Source organism: Mus musculus, chromosome 4, assembly GCF_000001635.26.
Source record: "Mus musculus strain C57BL/6J chromosome 4, GRCm38.p6 C57BL/6J".
Classification (NCBI taxonomy): Eukaryota; Metazoa; Chordata; class Mammalia; order Rodentia; family Muridae; genus Mus; species Mus musculus.
The window spans coordinates 135294493-135312001 of record NC_000070.6 but is presented as its reverse complement, the minus strand read 5'-3'; the positions used below and the strand labels follow the sequence as shown (position 1 = coordinate 135312001).

Below are 17509 nucleotides of genomic sequence, written 5' to 3'. Positions count from 1 at the left end.
AAAGCCTGTCTCGAAAAACAAGCAAACAAACAAAAAAGCGCCCTACAAGCACTCAGGAGGCAGAGGCAAGCGGATTTCTGAGTTCGAGGCCAGCCTGGTCTACAAAGTGAGCTCCAGGACAGCCAGGGCTATTCAGAGAAACCCTGTCTCGAAAAAACCAAAAAAAAAAAAAAAAAAAAAAAAAGCGCCCTACAAATGAGCCACAGTTTTCACAAGATTTTTTTGTCTTGTTGCATTTCTATTGCAATAAAATTGACATAAATCGCCGGGCGTGGTGGCACACACCTTTAATCCCAGCACTTGGGAGGCAGAGGCAGGTGGATCTCTGAGTTTGAGGCCAGCCTGGTCTACAGAGTGAGTTCCAGGACAGCCAAGGCTATACAGAGAAACTCTGTCTCAAAAAAAAAAAAATTGACATAAGTCGCCATGTAGTTCACATGTGCAGGTTAAGGTGGTATTTATTATTATGGGTGTTTTGCCTGTATGTCTATATGTGCATCCTGAGCACACAGTGCCCTCAAAGTTCAGAAGACAGTATTAGACCCCCTGGAACTGGAGTTACACACAGTCGTGAGATGCCACATTGGTGCTGAGAATCCATCCCAGGTCCTCTGCAAGAGCAGCCAGTGCGCCCACTTCCAGGCCCTGGCATTTCCCCACACTGGGAAATAGAGCCTTCATAGGACAAAGGGCCTCTCCTCCCATTCATTGATGTCTGTCTGACTTGACCTTGAACTCTTGATCCTGGTGCCTCCAGCTTCCAAGTATGAAATTATACTCAACTCTTTGTTTTAAACCTGTGACAGGATTTGAACCCAGAACCTTGTGCATGCTAGGCAAACATTCTACCACTTGGCTACACTCCCAACCCAAGGGCTTTTTTTTTTTTTTTAAATATGAGTACATTGTAGCTATCTTCAGACACACCAGAAGAGGGAATGGGATTCCATTATAGATGGTTGTGAGCCACCATGTGGTTGCTGGGATTTTAACTCAGGACCTCTGGAAGGGCAGTCAGTGCTCTTAACCGCTGAGCCATCTCTCCAGACCCCCAACCCAAGGTCTTGATGTTCAGGCTCTGAGCGGTTCTCTTCCTGCCTTGGCCTCCCTGGTGCTGGGTTTATGCACACATCGGTGTCCGGGTGTCACAGCCTTTCTTCTGAGTGCTGGCAACTGCAGGCTTTTAAAGGTCTCGAGGTGGGTGGGAGGTGACCGAGGAACTAAAGACACCTCTGTCTCCAGGCACCTGAGCACCTACTCGTTCCTCACAGTCCCACTGTTTGCAACGTGTGGACGCAAGGCCTGGGGAAGTGAGCAAAGCTGTCTGATGACAGAGCTGACCACCAGCCTGTCTACACTGGTTTGTCTACTTGGCTTGGCTTCCCACGGGCTGAGACTCTGGGGTTGCATACCTTGGAACTCCATAGATGCACTCCATGGCTTCGGGTTAATGTTTTCTCTGGATTCTCCTTGGGGACAGCAGTCAAGCTGGGCAGGCGCCACAGTGTGAAGGAGGTAGGGCGAAGGGGAGTGAGTCAGACACACACTGGACAACTGACTGAGAAGAAGGCAGTGGGTGGGAGGCCAGCATCCTGTCTTCATCTTTATTTACTTATTCTCCTTCGTTATTTGTTTGTTTGGGGGAGGGTGTTTGTTTTTGTTTTAAACATGGTCTCTCTGCATAGCTCTGGCTGTCCTGGAACTCACTCTGTAGACCAGGCTGGCCTTGAACTCACAGAGATCTGCCTGCCTCTGCTTCCAGAGTGCTGTGTGTGTGCCACCACACACCCAGTGGGGCCCCAGATTCTTAATCCAGGCCTGCCAGACTCAAGATGGCTCGCTCCCCATGAGTTCCACTCGTGCTTTCTTCCTTTCACCCCCATGAGGGCTGCAATGGTTTTAGGGGGCCAGGGACCAACAAAGGCCCCACCCCACTCCACTCAGAGGCAAACAGGATCCCTTCTCATCCTTCGTATCATCCCCATCACTTGAGGGAGGGGGTGCTTCTGGAAGGAGGGAAAGAGAGATGTGAGCCCCGCCCAGAAGCTCTTCAGGTTTTCCCTTACTGTCTGGAATTTCCAGAACTAACCAGAATTGCTTAAATCAGTCTTGGTCAGGAAATGCTTTAATGGAACAGGTCATTCAGGCAATACCTCCTGAGGCAAAATGCTCAGAGGCCCGGGAGACAGAAGGCAAAAGGCCCCCAGCCTCTGCTTCTGCGAGGAAGAGGAGGTCCGCAAAGGAAGGGATTTGCTTGAAGTCTTCCATCCAGAGAGAGGCGGAGCTGAGCAGGCTCCAAGGTTTGCTGGGTCTGTTGCCTTTATCACCCACCCCCAAAGGTGGGACAGAGACTCATCAGGGGTCTGTAATAACAGCTTTGCTCATTTCGAAGCAGAATGCTTAACGTACAAGCCATTTCTCATCCCGTTAGCTGGAGGGGTGGGTATCTCTCCCTCGTTTCACAGGGGAGAGTAAAAAGCTTGCCTGAGATAAGACAGATGGAAAATGCTGGTATCTGAACTTCGCTTGGTATTCCAGGATCCCAGCATGCCTAGGGGTCAAGCTGGAGGTTCACACGGTGAGTCCAAGGTCAGATGAGACTGCTCTGAGCCAAGTAGGGACCCTGAGCAATGACCAGGGAAGGACAAAGGCACACTGAGGGGCTGAGGACAAGCCAGCTGGCAGGCCAGGCCAGCTTGCAACCCGAGCCCATTGCCACCCAACCACCCAGGCTCTCCGGTTCCCGGTCTCCTTCCCAGCCCCTGTCCAGGAGTCTGAGGTAGAGATGCAGGCTTGACAGACAAGGAGTGCTCACAGCCTAATACACCACAGACACTTCTACTCAGAGGCACCTCCAGAAGTTTGAGACAAAGTGTCTTGTTTTGGAGACAGGGAAACTGAGGCCGGTTGTGCACTTTCTGCTGCGCTTTCTGTTCTCCTGACCTCAGTCCATGGCCCAGGACAAGGCTTAGCGCCCGCCGGCTCTCAACGCACACCGCCAGACTGGCTGAGTGAATGACTGGGAGGCATGTTTCTGAGTACCTAACACACAGGAAAAGCAGGCTCAGGTGACAGCCGACTGTCGGAACCCAGCTCATTCCCAGCCCCCATGGCCATCGGGAAGCCAGGTACCAGGGACAATGGCTATGCTCTCACAAGGCTAAGGCACTCACAGGCACACAAACAGGAATCCATCTCAACACCTACACATGAATGCACTTGCCAGGAACAAACCGACTGGGCCAGCTCAGACACGGGATGTGATCCTGATGTGACCCATCAGGGTCCTTGTGCAACCCTAAGGGAACCCAGAAAACCAGACAGAATACCCATTGCGCTGCCAACCCTTGAGAGGTGGAGACAGGAGAATCAGTTCAGCTACATAGTGATTAGAAGTTTGCCTGGGATACGTGAATACAAGAGATCATATCTCAAAAGAGAGAGAGGGGAGAAGGGAGAGAGAGAGAGAGAGAATAAGGAAAGAAAGGGAGGGAGAGAAATTAGAATATAGGGTAGGAGAGAGTAGTCCAGTGGGTAGTGCGTCTAATGCATGAAACCCTGGGCTCCCTCTTAGCACTACCCAAATACACAAAACTGGGCATGGTGGCTCACTGTACAACCCCTGTATGGGGTCAGGAGGAGGGTCCTCTCTCATGACATAGCAAGTTCAAATCCAGCTTAGGCTACATGAGACTGAGTCTTACTCGAATAGCAAGGAAAAACAAACAAACTAGACTATTTAAAAAAAAAAGAAATGAACACTGGAATGCCAGCCATTGTGGCACATAGTTTTGATTATAGCTCTTGGGGGACAGAGTCAGGTGGATGTCTGTGAGTTCCAGGACAGCCTGGTCTCTACAGTGAGTTCCGGGACAGCCTGGTCTCCTCACTCCTATGAGTTCCAGGATCATGAGCTACATAGAGAAAGCCTGTCTGAAACAAACTCTCGCTGGACCCCCAGAAGGAGCAGGCCACGCCTGGATGTGAAGAACGACCAGAGCGAGTCTGTGTTCTTGTAGAGGTACGTGAGGCTGTATGTGCCCGGGAAGTGCCAACAACCGCGAGTCCATCCAGAGGAATGTGGCCGAGGCTTAGGCGGCCACAGACAGGTTTAATGGACTATTTTAAACTTATGCTATCTGTGGGGCCACTCTGTCAGGCAAGTCTGATGATTCTGTTCTCAGATTGACTAAAGCCAACGACGTCGTCTCAAAGAGCTTCTGGACAGAGGAAACTGGGTAAAATTTGACATAAATAACGAGAAGGAGAAACATTCCCAGGTCTCTCTGGGCTGGAAAGTCCACGTCTGTTTTCCTTCCTCCCTGCTGAGTGGTAACTGAGTTCCTGGTTACCTCAGCCCAGCTTTCTGGGCTCTCCACATCACAGCAGTGAATGCCATGACCTAGCTGGCGCAGGGAAATACCAAGGTCAAGGGCCACTGCTTGCCCACAAGGGCTGTGTGAACTGAGAGAGGTATGGGGCGTGGAGGGTGGGGAGCCGGAACTAGGCACTCCCCATCCTTTTCCAACCCCCCTCTGCAACGCCGAGAAGTCTTTGCACCCACGCACACGCACAACACCATCCTTTGTCCCTGGCTTCCCATTGTTCCAGGACCCTTACGTCATCCTTTCTCCAGAACTAGCTCACGTCTGTGGCTGAGGCCGTTATGCAAAGTTTTAACTGACAGAACCCAACGGATCCCTGGCTCCTTCCTGGTGATCCTTGGGCTGCTACAGTCCACCTTACAAGGTGTAAATGCCAGCTCCAGTCCCTATTGGCCAGAGCACTCACACCAGGGATCCAATTGGTTGATAGCCAACCTATAGGATCGCCCTATAGGACCTCCTGCCCTACCCCTAAGCAGAATTGGGGGAACCACAGTTGGCTTTGGGTTTTGCAAAGGATTTGTTTGCTTCCTCTGACTTTTCTCTGGCATGGGGCCAGTTCCGGGTGCTCTTGAACACACCCGAAAACATTGTTCATTGTTTACGGCGATGTAATTCTCCTTCCTCCCTGTGGCCCCGCTTTCTTCCTCCCGATGGCTCATTTTGGACATTCTGCTCATTCTAAGGCGACCCCTTATCTCGTTAGGCAAAGTTCTTGCCCTCTTTGAACTTCAGTTTCCCCATGTATATATTTGGGCTGCTAAAAGCCACCCAACCAGGTTAAGAAAGAAGTGTGCTAAATGTGTTGGCTTCTGCCTGGGAGCCCGCACTAAGATGGCTGTGTGTCCTGCTTGGCCTTAGTGCTTGTGGCTGGCAAGAAGCCCAGAGGCAGAGGTCAGCCAGGAGAGGGAGGAGTCTAGAATCCGGGCCTCAGCTGGGGCATCAGGCTTGCTGAGTGACCTGGAATAAGTCTCCACCCCTTCCCAAGACTCAGTGCCTCCATTTGCCAACTGAGGAGCACTTCCCAAGCTGAGAGGCCTGGGAGGAGACACTACCATAAGTGGGACATTTTTATCAAAAGTCCACACCTAATGAACGCTAAGAATTCTGAGTCAGGATTAAAGGCACGAACCTTTAATCCCGTTCTCAGGAGGCAGAGGCAGGAGGGTCTTGACTTTAGTCAGTCGGTATGATTTAAAGCCCTAGACAGGGAGGATGTAGTTACTCAGCTGGTGGAGTGGTTGCCTGGCATGCTCATGCTCGCAGCCGTGGGTTCAGTCTTTAGCATGGCATAAAACTGGGTACAACGGTACATGCTGTAATCCCAGGATTCAAGAAGAGGGGACAGTGTAGCCTCCCCCAGCCTGAAGAGGGCTGGTACAAACCTTGTGGCCACTGAGGTGGGGCCAGCTGTGGTGCAGCTTTCCGACTTGGCTGGCTCCTTTTTGAAGTGACAACTGCCCTGAGATTCTGCTACCTGCTGAGAGAGGCTGAACCTGTCTTCCTGAGACATTCCTGAATAAGCAACCAGCCTGGCGACCAAGTGCTGACAGAATGGCTCCAGGCACCAAGAGTGGACTGGCAGGGGGATGGGCCTTCCCCTTATAAGCACAGTCTCTTAGTAAGCTTGCGGGCCTTGAACAGGAACGTTGTCTTGGTCTCCATTCATTTCTCTTGCAGTCTAAGTTTCTTTCAGCCCCAGCCTGCCTCCCAGGTGTACCCGGTTCATGTAGGCCTCGGGCCGGCCATACAACAGGACAGGAGCATGAGGCCCTACATGCCACAAGCCCTATGTCCTGGGAAGGCCTACCGGTGGCCCTCGTTGCACACATGGATTAAAGCAACTCTTTCCTCATGGAAAATACTGTTTGGCAAGGCTGTCAGTGAGGCTGTGTGACCCAGCATTTTCCTAACACAAGCAGCCACAGGGTGCTATCTGTATGGAACCTCTGTGGCTAGCTCAAGAAATGACACCCCCTCCCAGGAACAAGGATTGCAGAGTGCTGTGCTGGGGGGTGGGGTTGGGGGACATCCACAAGGGCTCCTCCAATCCTGTACTGGCTAGTTTTGTGTCAACTTGACACAGCTGGAGTTATCACAGAGAAAGGATCCAGTTGAGGAGATGCCTCCATGAGATCCAACTGTAAGGCATTTTCTCAATTAGTGATCAAGGGGGAAAGGCCCCTTGTGGGTGGGACCATCTCTGGGCTGGTAGTCTTGGTTCTATAAGAGAGCAACCTGAGCAAGCCAAAGGAAGCAAGCCAGTAAAGAATATCCCTCCATGGCCTCTGCATCAGCTCCTGCTTCCTGACCTGCTTGAGTTCCAGTCCTGACTTCCTTTAGTGATGAACAGCAATGTGGAAGTGTAAGCTGAATAAACCCTTTCCTCCCCAACTTGCTTCTTGGTCATGATGTTTGTGCAGGAATAGAAAGCCTGACTAAGACAAATTCTGAGCTTGGAAACATCCCATCAGTCGATTGGGTTCCTCCTGGGGAAGAAACTGCATGTGTTCCGCTGAATAGTTCTGGCTTGAAGACTGTTACCACTGTAGGAAGAGATCCACCCCACCCTCCTATTGCTGTCTTGCACTGGAACGAAAAGGCAGAGGACGTCACTGTTCAGGGAAGTAAGGTAATGGTGGAGGCAGGAGGTAACACTGGAGCAGGAAGGGGGAGTGGGGATCTGACTGTCCTGGCAAAGATGAGGATGGTCTGAAGAGCGACTTCTATCCCATTGGCTACCAGACTGTTGAATCAGGGAGTCTCCTGAGGCATTTCATGATGGAAGAAAAAAAAAAAAAAAAAAGCAGGCGGGCTGTGGTGGTGCTCGCCTTGAATCCTAATGGAGACAGAGGCAGGTGGATCTCTGAATTCGAGGCCAACTTAGTCTACAAATTGAGTTCCAGGACAGCCAAAACTATGCAGAGAAACCCTGTCTCAAATAATAAGAATAAGAAGAATAAATAAGAAAAAGCTGAAGCCCAGCTGGGCAGTGGTGGCACACACACACATACACACACACGCACACCACTTTAATCTCAGAACTTGGGAGGCAGTGGCAAGTGGATCTCTATGAGTTGAAGGTCAGCCTGGTCTACAGAGTAAGTTCCAGGACAGCCAGGGCTACACAGAAAAACTCTGTCTCAAAAAAGGAAAGAAAAAAAAATTCAAAAAGGAAAAGGCCAAGCTTAGTGTGGTGACATAACACCATTCAAGAGGCAGAGGCAAGCTTAGTTTATGTGGCCATTTCCAGGCCAGCCAGGGCTGCATAATGAGACCCAGTCTGAAACAAAACAAAAAGCTAAAGTGGGCCAATGAGAGGGCTCAGAAGGTAAAGGCGCTTGTTGCACAAACCTGGCAACCTGAGTTCGATCCCTGGAGCCCATTTAAAAGTGGTAGGAGAGGGGTTGGAGAGGTGGCTCAGTGGGTAAGAGCACTGACTGTTCTTCCGCAGGTCCTGAGTTCAAATCCCAGCAACCACATGGTGGCTCACACCCATCTGTAATGAGACCTGATGCCCTCTTCTGGAGTGTCTGAAGACAGCTACAGTGTACTTACCTGTAATAAATGAATACGTCTTTAAAAAAAAAGTGGTAGGAGAGACCCAATTCTCCAAAGTTTGTTTGACCTTCACCTCCATGCATAAGCTGTGGCAGAGGAACACATAATTAGGTTGGGGTTTTTTTGTTTGTTTGTTTTTGTTTTTGTTTTTGAGACAGGGTTTCTCTGTGTAGCCCTGGCTGTCCTGGAACTCACTTTGTAGACCAGGCTGGTCTCGAACTTAGAAATTCGCCTGCCTCTGCCTCCCAAGTGCTGGGATTAAAGGCGTGCGCCACCACACTTAGCATGGGTTTTTTTTTTTTTTAAGATTTATTTATTATTATACATAAGTACACTGTAACTGTCTTCAGACACACCAGAAGAGGGTGTCAGATCTCATTCCAGGTGGTTGTGAGCCACCATGTGCTTGCTGGGATCTGAACTCTGGACCTCTGGAAGAGCAGTCAGTGCTCCTAACCTCTGAGCCACCTCTCCAAGCCTCCACATAATTAGTTTTAAAGTGGAATCTGAATATACAGAAGGAGGAAGAAGTTGCCTAGGAAAAGGGGGCCCCTCCTAAAAGGACTTGGAGAAAACGAAGACAGCGACGGTTCCAAGACAAACGCCTCATCTTCCTTGGATTTGCTAGACGGAGGGTTGTGTATGCCCTCCCCTTGAACACGGGGTCACTGACTATTTGACCAACAGAGTATGAACAAAATGACTTCAATCTTGGGACATTACAGGGACTATTTCCCATTTCCTGGGAAGTTGGTTCTTGGAAGGCAGCCACCATGTTTTGCCCGGGGCACTGAAAAGACCCTGTTTGGTATTTAGGCTAATTTTCCCACCTGAGTTCCAAGTTGACAACCAGCAGTAGCTTTCAGAGATGTGAGAGAGGAAACCTTGGCTCACACTGGGTCTGGTCATGGTTTGAGAGCAACCGCCAAGTACCCCAGCATCTCCACCAGAGGATGCCAGCCCGGCTCAGCCAGCCTGCAGAATCCCCGGAACCAATGAGAGGAGCTGAGCTAGCCATGGAAGGCAAACATCTATAATCCCAGCACTTGGGAGGCTGAGGCAGGAGGAGTCACAGAAGTATAAGGCCAGCCTGAACTACATAGTGAAACGGCCCCTCAATCTGGGGGAAACAACAACAACAACAACAACAACAACAACAACAAGCCAGGTTGCCTAAATTTGAGGTCTAGTCTCTCCTTTCTAGGAACTTCAGTCTCTTTATCTCTAAAATGAGGGAGGTAACATCAGAGTCTACTATAGTGTTAACTGAAGGAAAGGATCGTAAGTTAGCAGGATCTGGGGCACACACCTAAAGTTCAGAGCTCAGGAGAGGGACACTGGAAGACTAGAAGTTCAAGGTCATTCTCAGCTATGCAGTGAGTTCAGGGTCAGCCTGGGACAAGTCAATGCAGGGTTCCCGAGATGGCTCAGCAGGTGAGGACGCTTGCCACCAAGCCTAAAGCCTGTGTTCTATCTGTGGGATCCACACGGTGAACGGGGAGAGCCCACTCCTGAGCGCTGTCCTAAAAACTCCACGTGTGTGCCTGTGTACATAGACCTATGTGCGCATGTGTGCACACACACAGACATGGTCACACACAGCTGAGTAAATAAATGTTTAAAAACCTTGCCAGGGGGCTGGAGAGATGACTCAGCCATTAAAGGCTAGGCTCACAACCAAAAATATAAGCGTTCAGTTCCCAGCACCCACGGCCATCTGGCTGGGCAGTGGTGCCGCACACCTTTAATCCCAGCACTTGGGAGGCAGAGGGAGGCAGATTTCTGAGTTTGAGGCCATCCTGGTCTACAGAGTGAGTTCCAGGACAGCCAGGGCTATACAGAGAAACCCTGTCTCGAACACCCCCCCCCCAAAAAAAAAAACCTTGACAGAGTTGGAGAGATGAAGTAGCAGTTAAGGGAAACAACTGCTCTGTTTGGTTTGGCTCCCAGTGCCCAAGTCAGGAGGCTCACAACTGTCTGTAACTACAGTTCCTATGCCCCTTGGCATCCACAGGCAACTACAGACACATGGAAGCCACCATGCCGGGCTTTCTTCTGTGTGTTCCTAAGATGGAACCGAGACCCTTGGGCTTGGGTAGCACTTTACCAACTGGACCATCTCCCCAGACATTTTGAATTTTGCATTATTTTTGAGACAGGGTCTCATTGTGGAGCCCTAAGTGGCCTGGAAGGTCTGTGATTCACCTGCCTCTGCCTCTGCCTCCATCTCTGTCTCCACCTCTGCCTTCTGCCTCTGCCTCCCAAGCGCTGGGTTCACAGGCAAAGCACCACCGTGCCTACCCTCGAGCTTTCTTTCTCTGCCTTGGCCTCAGAAAGACCCCGTAAGGCTGGCTTGTGGCAGTGAATTGGTTCCTATTTGACAGAGGTAGAAACTGAGGTCCAAGGATAATATTAGTTTATCCTCTGTTCAAGGTCTCAGTGCCTGCCACAAGTCTAGTTGTGCCTTCATCAAAGGCACCAGGATCTAGCGACCGGTAGCCCACTCTCTGTGTGGGTTCTAGAAGCACCGTGTGAGGGCCCTGGCCTGTGCTGCCTTTTGCCCTACGGGGCCTTCTGGAAGAAGGGGTGTTTTTCTACTTGGTGACAGACAGCATCCAGTGTAAGTCATCTTCAGGAATGCCTGACATTCTTTCATCAGTGATTCATCCTTTCTGTTGAGCAAGTGCTCTGGGAGCACTCTTTCTTTTCCTCTGGGAACTTTACTAAGGACTTTGAAAACTAAGGGAGGTCTGAGCTTGGTGACTACACTTGTAATTCCAGCATTCCAGAGGCTGAACTGGATCACAAGTTCAAGGCCAGCCTGGGACACATCAGGGATACACCTGGGACACATGAGACCTTGTCTTGAAAGGAAATAAACCTTGAGACCTGTGATTCATGTAATTTATGTCAAATAGCCCAAAGAGTTGTTTGTGAGCTTTAAAACCTGGGGCTGAGAAAATAGCAGAACAGGCCAGGACATGCCCGGGCAGGCCCATCGTCACATGTCCTGACTGGCCTAGTACCTCCCTATCTCCCGCCCTTCTGACAGTCTGCTGATGTTTAAATGAACCAATCATGTGAAACCGCGCCAATTCCTCCCTGCTGATGTTTAAATGAACCAATCATATGAAACCGCGCCAATTCTTCCCCCAGCCCCACCCCTTTTCTATAAAAGTCCCTAGCTTCCAAGCCTCGGGTCGAAACCACTGTCTCCTGCGTGAGGATACGCTTCGACCCGGAGCTCCGCCATTAAACTAGCTCGTGTTCTTACATCAAGTTGGTCGTCTGTTCATGATTCTTGGGTGCGCGCCGAACAGAAATTGAGTGGGAGTTTCCCCACTAGGTTCTTTCAGTCTCACGAATAATCAAAAGAATATGGCCAGCCACTGAGATGGCTCGCTGTGTAATGCTGGGCAAAGAGGTATGCTGACCTAGGCTCCAAGAATAGACCCTAGGGTGGAAAAAGAACTGACTCCTGAATTCATGTGTGCACTTGAATGCGTGCACGAGCCTGAGAGCTTGTGTGTGGGCGGATGGGTGGGAGGAGCTAATTTACTTCCTTTCTCAGATGGAGGAACTCCAGGAGAGATGTGACAGTGCCCAGGGACACACAGTCATCCCGAACCTGGGATGATGAGAGAGCATGGTATCAGGTCGGATTCCTGTGAGTTTCACAGCCACAAGGAACCTCCCTCTGCTCCCTTCATTCTGCACCTGATGAGGAGGTAGGGCTGTTTGGGCTGCCCCTCCCAGTGCCCCACCCACCACCACGCCCACTTCTTCCTTTGCTCATTTATTCCTTGCGGGACTGAGTTTGAAACACAGGAATGAAAGCACTCCACCACCGAACAACCCAGCCTTACCACTTCCTTTTCTTCAGGTTTGAGGACCTGGTCTATCATTAAGGGAACCAGGTGGCCTTCACTCTGCCCACTGTCAGGTTCCTGAAGCATTGTTTATAGGTGGTCCAAGGCCTAGCTCAGCTGCTCTCTAGTCCGTGGGCCGTCCTGAATCCTTCCCGTCTATTCCTTCCTTTTCTTAGTAAGCCAAAATAGGCCTTCCCTGTTTGCATTAAAGGACTCTAAAGTAGGGTGCGGTGACATTTATCTGTAATCTCAGCCCTCAGGGGTTGGAGGTGGGAGGATCTGGAGTTCAAGGCCAATTTGAACTACATAGTAAGTTCGAGGTCAGCCTAGCTTTACCTGAAGACTTTGCCTCAACAAACAAAACTTAAGGCCACAATGTACATCTTTAATCTCAGCACTCAAGAGGTATAGATCAGCAGAGGCCAGCCTGCACTACATAGTGTGACCCTGTCTCCAACAAAATAGAACAGGAATCCTAGATGAAATAAAGTAGTGTATTGGCACACACCTCTAGTCCCAGCACTCAGGAGGCAGAGGCAGGCAGATCTACAAGTTCGAGCTAGCCTGGGCTACAGAGTGAGTTCCAGGACAGCCAGGGATACACAGATAAATCCTGTCTTAAAACACCACAAGCCTGGCAATGGTGACGCATGCCTTTAATCCCAGCACTTGGGAGGCAGAGGCAGGTGGATTTCTGAGTTTGAGGCCAGCCTGGGCTCCAGAGTGAGTTCCAGGACAGCCAGGGCTATACAGAGAAACCCTGTCGGGGGGGCGGGGGGGGAAAGAGGCACAAAAAGAAATACCCACTTTCCCATAGACCGTGAAGACTGAAGTAGATGGAAAGGGCGGGGCAGAGCTTGTACCTTGTACCTTTGCAGCTCTCAATTCCTGCCTCCCCTGCCAGCCTGCTGCCCCCCAGGACAGTGGCAACTAGTGCACACAGGTAGGTTCTGAGGCAGAAAAGAATGTGGTGTGGGAACTGATAGGACCTAGAATCAGATCCAAGTTTGAACCCCTAATCTATCAACTTCATTGTGAGCATCTAGCTCTCCTCAACTACAATGTGAGGAAAATAAGCCAGGCTCCAGGGAGACTGTTGAGTAAGCCCACTGAGTGGATTTTCGAACTAAGGGCCCCACCCTGACTCAGATCCTTTGTGCAATGAACTACCTGGGCCGCCGCTGCCCCAGGGATAAGGATAACACTTGCCTTCTATGGATGTTTTGAGGGTCAAATGAGATATGAAAGTTCTTGGCGCGGTACCCAGACGTTTAGTAACTCTTCAGTAAACAGTACCTAGGGTGTTATGACGCCATCATGGCAGGCTCGGTCTGGAAGACCCTGGCAGTCTATCAGGAAACAACAAATCCTTGGCTTCTCTACTCACCGCCCACCTCTGGACCTCAGAAACCTGCCTGGGATGCCCCCAGGGCTCTGTCACTCCGATTAGGCCTCTTACACTAAGCTGTGCAGGGGAGGAACATGGTTCTGGCTGGTTCTGGCTTCTTCTCTCCAATCACGACATTCAGTTTGGTGAGAGCCTGAGATATCCCAGAGCCCACCCAGCTTCAGGTCTTCTCCAGATCTCCAAAGGTTCCAGGGATGAGTCTAGCCCCTCCCTCCACTCTTTCAGACTAGAGACAAGTAGAGCCAGGAAGTAGCCTATCTAGGAGTGCAGTCTCTGCAGGCTGGCTGGAGCCTTGTACAGCAGCTCAAGGCCCTCCAGCTTCCTCTCAGGCAAGCCTGGCTCTCCTGGCCTAAAGGACGCTGTGGGCATCTGTGAGGGAGCCACGTGTGCTGGCCTGGAGCCACTGCAGCTCTTGGGCGACTCTCACAATGGCCCCATTCAGACTGGAGCCAGCTCATGGATGGGGCAGGGATTGGGCTTCAGACACTGCGGAAGGGGCTGGCAGGGGTGGGGGAAGTAGTGGTGGCAGCCCTCAGCACAGCACAGCCTGATGTGGGGGTGGCCACCCCACAGCTGGGGCCACGGAGCTTGGGCTCCCTGGCGCCCAGCAAGGGTAAGTGTGGGAGCAGACAGAGGGAAGGATTACTCATGGGTCTTCGCCCATGCTCGCGCTGGCATCTGTAGGCCCCTCGCCAGGAATGACGTGGGCTTGGTTCTCAAGCAATCCGGCTGTAACAGCTGGAGCCTCTGCTCCTCTTCTCCTGGGGTCCTGGGCAGGAACTTGCGCTCCCTGCAACCGTCTCTGTCCCCTCATTCCCTCAAGCTGCTCCGTATTAGATGAAAGCCCTCACTGGCCTTCCACTGACTTCACCTCAGGGTCCAGACTGCTTCCTTCTCCTGTCAGCTTTCTCGCCTGAGCTTCAAACTCTACCGTTGGACAGGTGAGAAGAAAAGCGGCCTGATAGTAGAGACATACACTGTCCGGACACACACACACACACACTGACACACAGCTTGGGCATAAAACTCTGGAAAGGGTTGGAGGAGGTGGTCCCATTGGTAAAATGGTTTCCTTCCAGTCCCAGAACCACTTGCGGAAGCACACATTTGTGACTCGAGGGCTGGGAGAGGTGGACACTGGAGGATTTTCGGTGTGCCGGCCAGCAGATCCAGCCCATTATGGTTGGCTCCAGACCAATCAGGAACCTTACTTCAGAAGACAAGTCAGCCTTGTTGGGGATGGGACGGGGTGGGGTGGGGATGGGGATAGAGATGGGAATGGGATAGGGGTCCAGGCTTTTAAACCCAGCACTCCAGTCCCTGGCAGTGAGCTTGCTGTCATCACCAATGGGTTGGAAAATGACTACACTGGATTGCCAGAGAGAATGGGAGGAGTCAGGCTGGTGGGAGGGGCCCAGAGTAGTCCAGGACTATCTATGTGGTTCTGGTTGTTTGGCGCAGGGACCCTGCTCAGAATGTACAGTGTGCCAGGCTGCGCTTCAGACTTACACAATCTCTTCCCGGAGCCTCTCACATCTGGAGTCCAGGCACGCGTCATCCAGTGTCTCCTGGGCAGTCTGGGGAGCAACTGACTCTGCTTTCTTCATAAATGAGGCGTTTGAGGTAGAAAGCTAAAGAAAAAAAAAATTCTTGCCTGTTTGCCGGGCAAGGTGTTAAACTCTTGTAATCTCAGGCTTGAGATACTGAGACAGGAGGATTGAGAGTTTGTGGCCAGCCTGGTCTACATAGCAAGTTCCATGCCAGCCAGGGCCATGCATCTGAGAAACAGAAGAGGGAGGAATGTGCCTAGGAACTTTTCCCACCCAGGTTATCCATTCCCAATGATCACCCTTTGATTCCCTATAATTCTGTCCCCTCTTTAGGAGTTGGGGTGCACTGTGTACCCAGACACCATCTGGTACTCATTGCATATCCTCTGAAACAAATTCCCTATCCCTAGGTGAAAACTGGGGGCTAGTTGTAGGATTCAGGGAACTGAGCCATGAGTCCACCCACTATTAGGAGGTGTGGCCTTGTTGGAGTGGGTGTGGCCTATTGGAAGAAGCTTGTGGGCTTTGAGACCCTGGCTGGAAGACAGTAGTCTTCTCCTGACTAGCTTCAGATCAAGATGCAGAACTCTCAGCTCCTCCAGCACCATGTCTGCCTGCACACTGCCATGCTTTCTGCCATGATGATAATGGGCTGAACCTCTGAACCTGTAAGCCAGCCCCAATTAAATGTCCTTTATAAGAGTCACGGTGTCTCTTCACAGCAATGAAACCTCAACTAAGACAGCCTACTAACACTTGTGTCTGTAGCAGGTCTGGTGATCATCATAGTCTAACAGAAAGGAGGCAGGAGCAGACGTTGGTCCATCAGGGTTTGGGGTGGCCCACAGGAAGGGTAAGGGTAACTGGATATTTTTTTTAAAGATTTACTTATTTATTACATGTAACTACAATGTAGCTGTCTTCAGACACACCAGAAGAGGGTATCAGATTTGTTACAGATGGTTGTGAGCCACCATGTGGTTGCTGGGATTTGAACTCTGGACCTTTGGAAGAGCAGTCAGGTGCTCTTACCCACTGAGCCATCTCACCAGCCCGTGACTGGATATTCTTAAGAGTCTGTCTGAGCCCCCAAGTCACAGGCCTAGACAGACATTTCCAGTTAGAAGCCCAGGGTGCTCGACTATCAGCAAAAGCACTACATTTGAGTCACAACATGCCTCCAAGAAGGACAGGATCTCTGTGAGGCCAAACACTTCAGTTGCCAGCCATCTTGCCTGAGAAGATACCTGGAAGGAAGCCCCTGCTAGGAATTGAACTTGGGTCCTCTGGAAGAGCAGCCAGTACTGTTTTTTTTTTTGTTTGTTTTTTTGTTTTTTGTTTGTTTGTTTGTTTGTTTTCGAGACAGGGTTTCTCTGTATAGCCCTGGCTGCCCTGGAACTCACTTTGTAGACCAGGCTGGCCTCGAACTCAGAAATCCACCTGCCTCTGCCTCCCGAGTGCTAGGATTAAAGGCGTGCGCCACTACGCCCGGCCAGTACTGTTTTTTAAAAAAGATTTATTTATTATATATGAGTACACTGTTGCTGTCTTGAGACACACAAGAAGAGGACATCAGATCTCTTTACAGATGGTTCTGAGCCACCATGTGGTTGCTGGGAATTGAACTCAGGATCTCTGGAAGAGCAGTCAGTGCTCTTAACTGCTGGGCTATCTCTCCAGCCCGCAGCCAGTATTCTTAACCTCTGAGCTGTCTCATATTCTGTTTTAATCTTTACAAGGGCCAGAGAACTAGGTGCAGTTTTCAGATTTGAAAAGCGTAGAGGGAGGCTTAACACACAGTTAATTCAAATCCACACACTGAGTAGCTGAGATGGGAAAATGCAAGTCTCTCCCAAGAATGCCACAGAAAGGCTGTCACAGGTCACATCTCTCAAAGCAGGCAGGCGTGGGAAATGTGTGCCCATGCAGCCTCAGGACAGGCTCTGGCGTGCAGCAAGTACTTCACAGATTCAGGGTGAAGACCTGGAGAGATGGCCCAGCAGTTGAACACTTGCTGGTTTTTCCAGAGCACCCAGACTCAATTCCCAGAACCATCTGAGGACCATGGAATCCATAAGCCCACCTAGTGGCCAGGTCCTACCCCCCTGGGGCTAGAATGGCTGGTCCCAGCTCCCCAACCCCACCCCCGCTGCTCTAAAGGGCCATAATGGCCATTTCTAGTCCCTCAAGATGCAGGCAGCCAAGCTTCACCCTACAGAGATAAATAGATAAGTAAATAAATTAGGTCACAGAATCCCACCAATCCCGGGCCACCCTGGAACCCCTCCCCCCAAAATTCTATCTTACATAAAGCCTGCCTCTTGCTTAGTTGTTTGTTGCTTCTCTCAGAGCCGCGGTGGGCACCCTCAGGTGTCTTTCCCCATAAACCTCTTGTGTGAGGTTTGTTGTGTGGTGTGACTTGGTAGTATTTCTTGGCTCCCGACTGCCAGGATACCTTTTCTCTCAGAGCTGCTACGTCGAGAACGGCCTTGTGATGAGTGTGGTGCTGGAGTTTTCAAGGGTAGCCACTTTGACAGGCATTAAGTCAGGCAAGGGTTGTCTGACTTAACTGCTTCAACAAACCAGAAGATTAAGTAGTTATATAAGAGGTAATAAAAAAGAAGGACCTGGGCTTGGAGAGCCGGCTCAGTAGTTAAGAGCACCAACTGCTCTTCCAGAGGTCCTGAGCTCAAATCCCAGCAACCACATGGTGGTTCACAGCCATCTGTAATGAGA

General features: G+C 50.7%; 2 long non-coding RNA genes across 7 annotated transcripts; one reads left to right on the top strand and one right to left on the bottom strand.

Moving 5' to 3' along the window:
- Positions 1-1077: 1077 nt before the first annotated feature.
- On the bottom strand, positions 1078-5870 carry Gm12984. 5 transcript variants are annotated; one of them, XR_003955127.1, is made up of 4 exons: positions 4569-5870; positions 3174-3298; positions 2944-3042; positions 1078-2623 (listed from the first exon to the last, which is right to left on the bottom strand). It is a non-coding gene; the product is annotated as a predicted gene 12984 (long non-coding RNA). The 5 variants fall into 5 exon arrangements; XR_003955129.1 differs by having other exon boundaries at positions 4621-5870; XR_003955126.1 differs by having other exon boundaries at positions 2944-3298.
- Positions 5871-13676: 7806 nt separating this feature from the next.
- Gm30701 lies at positions 13677-15393 on the top strand. 2 transcript variants are annotated; one of them, XR_390829.3, is made up of 4 exons: positions 13677-13836; positions 14047-14164; positions 14303-14446; positions 14685-15393. It is a non-coding gene; the product is annotated as a predicted gene, 30701 (long non-coding RNA). The 2 variants fall into 2 exon arrangements; XR_881495.2 differs by having other exon boundaries at positions 13677-14164.
- The last annotated feature ends 2116 nt before the right edge of the window (positions 15394-17509 follow it).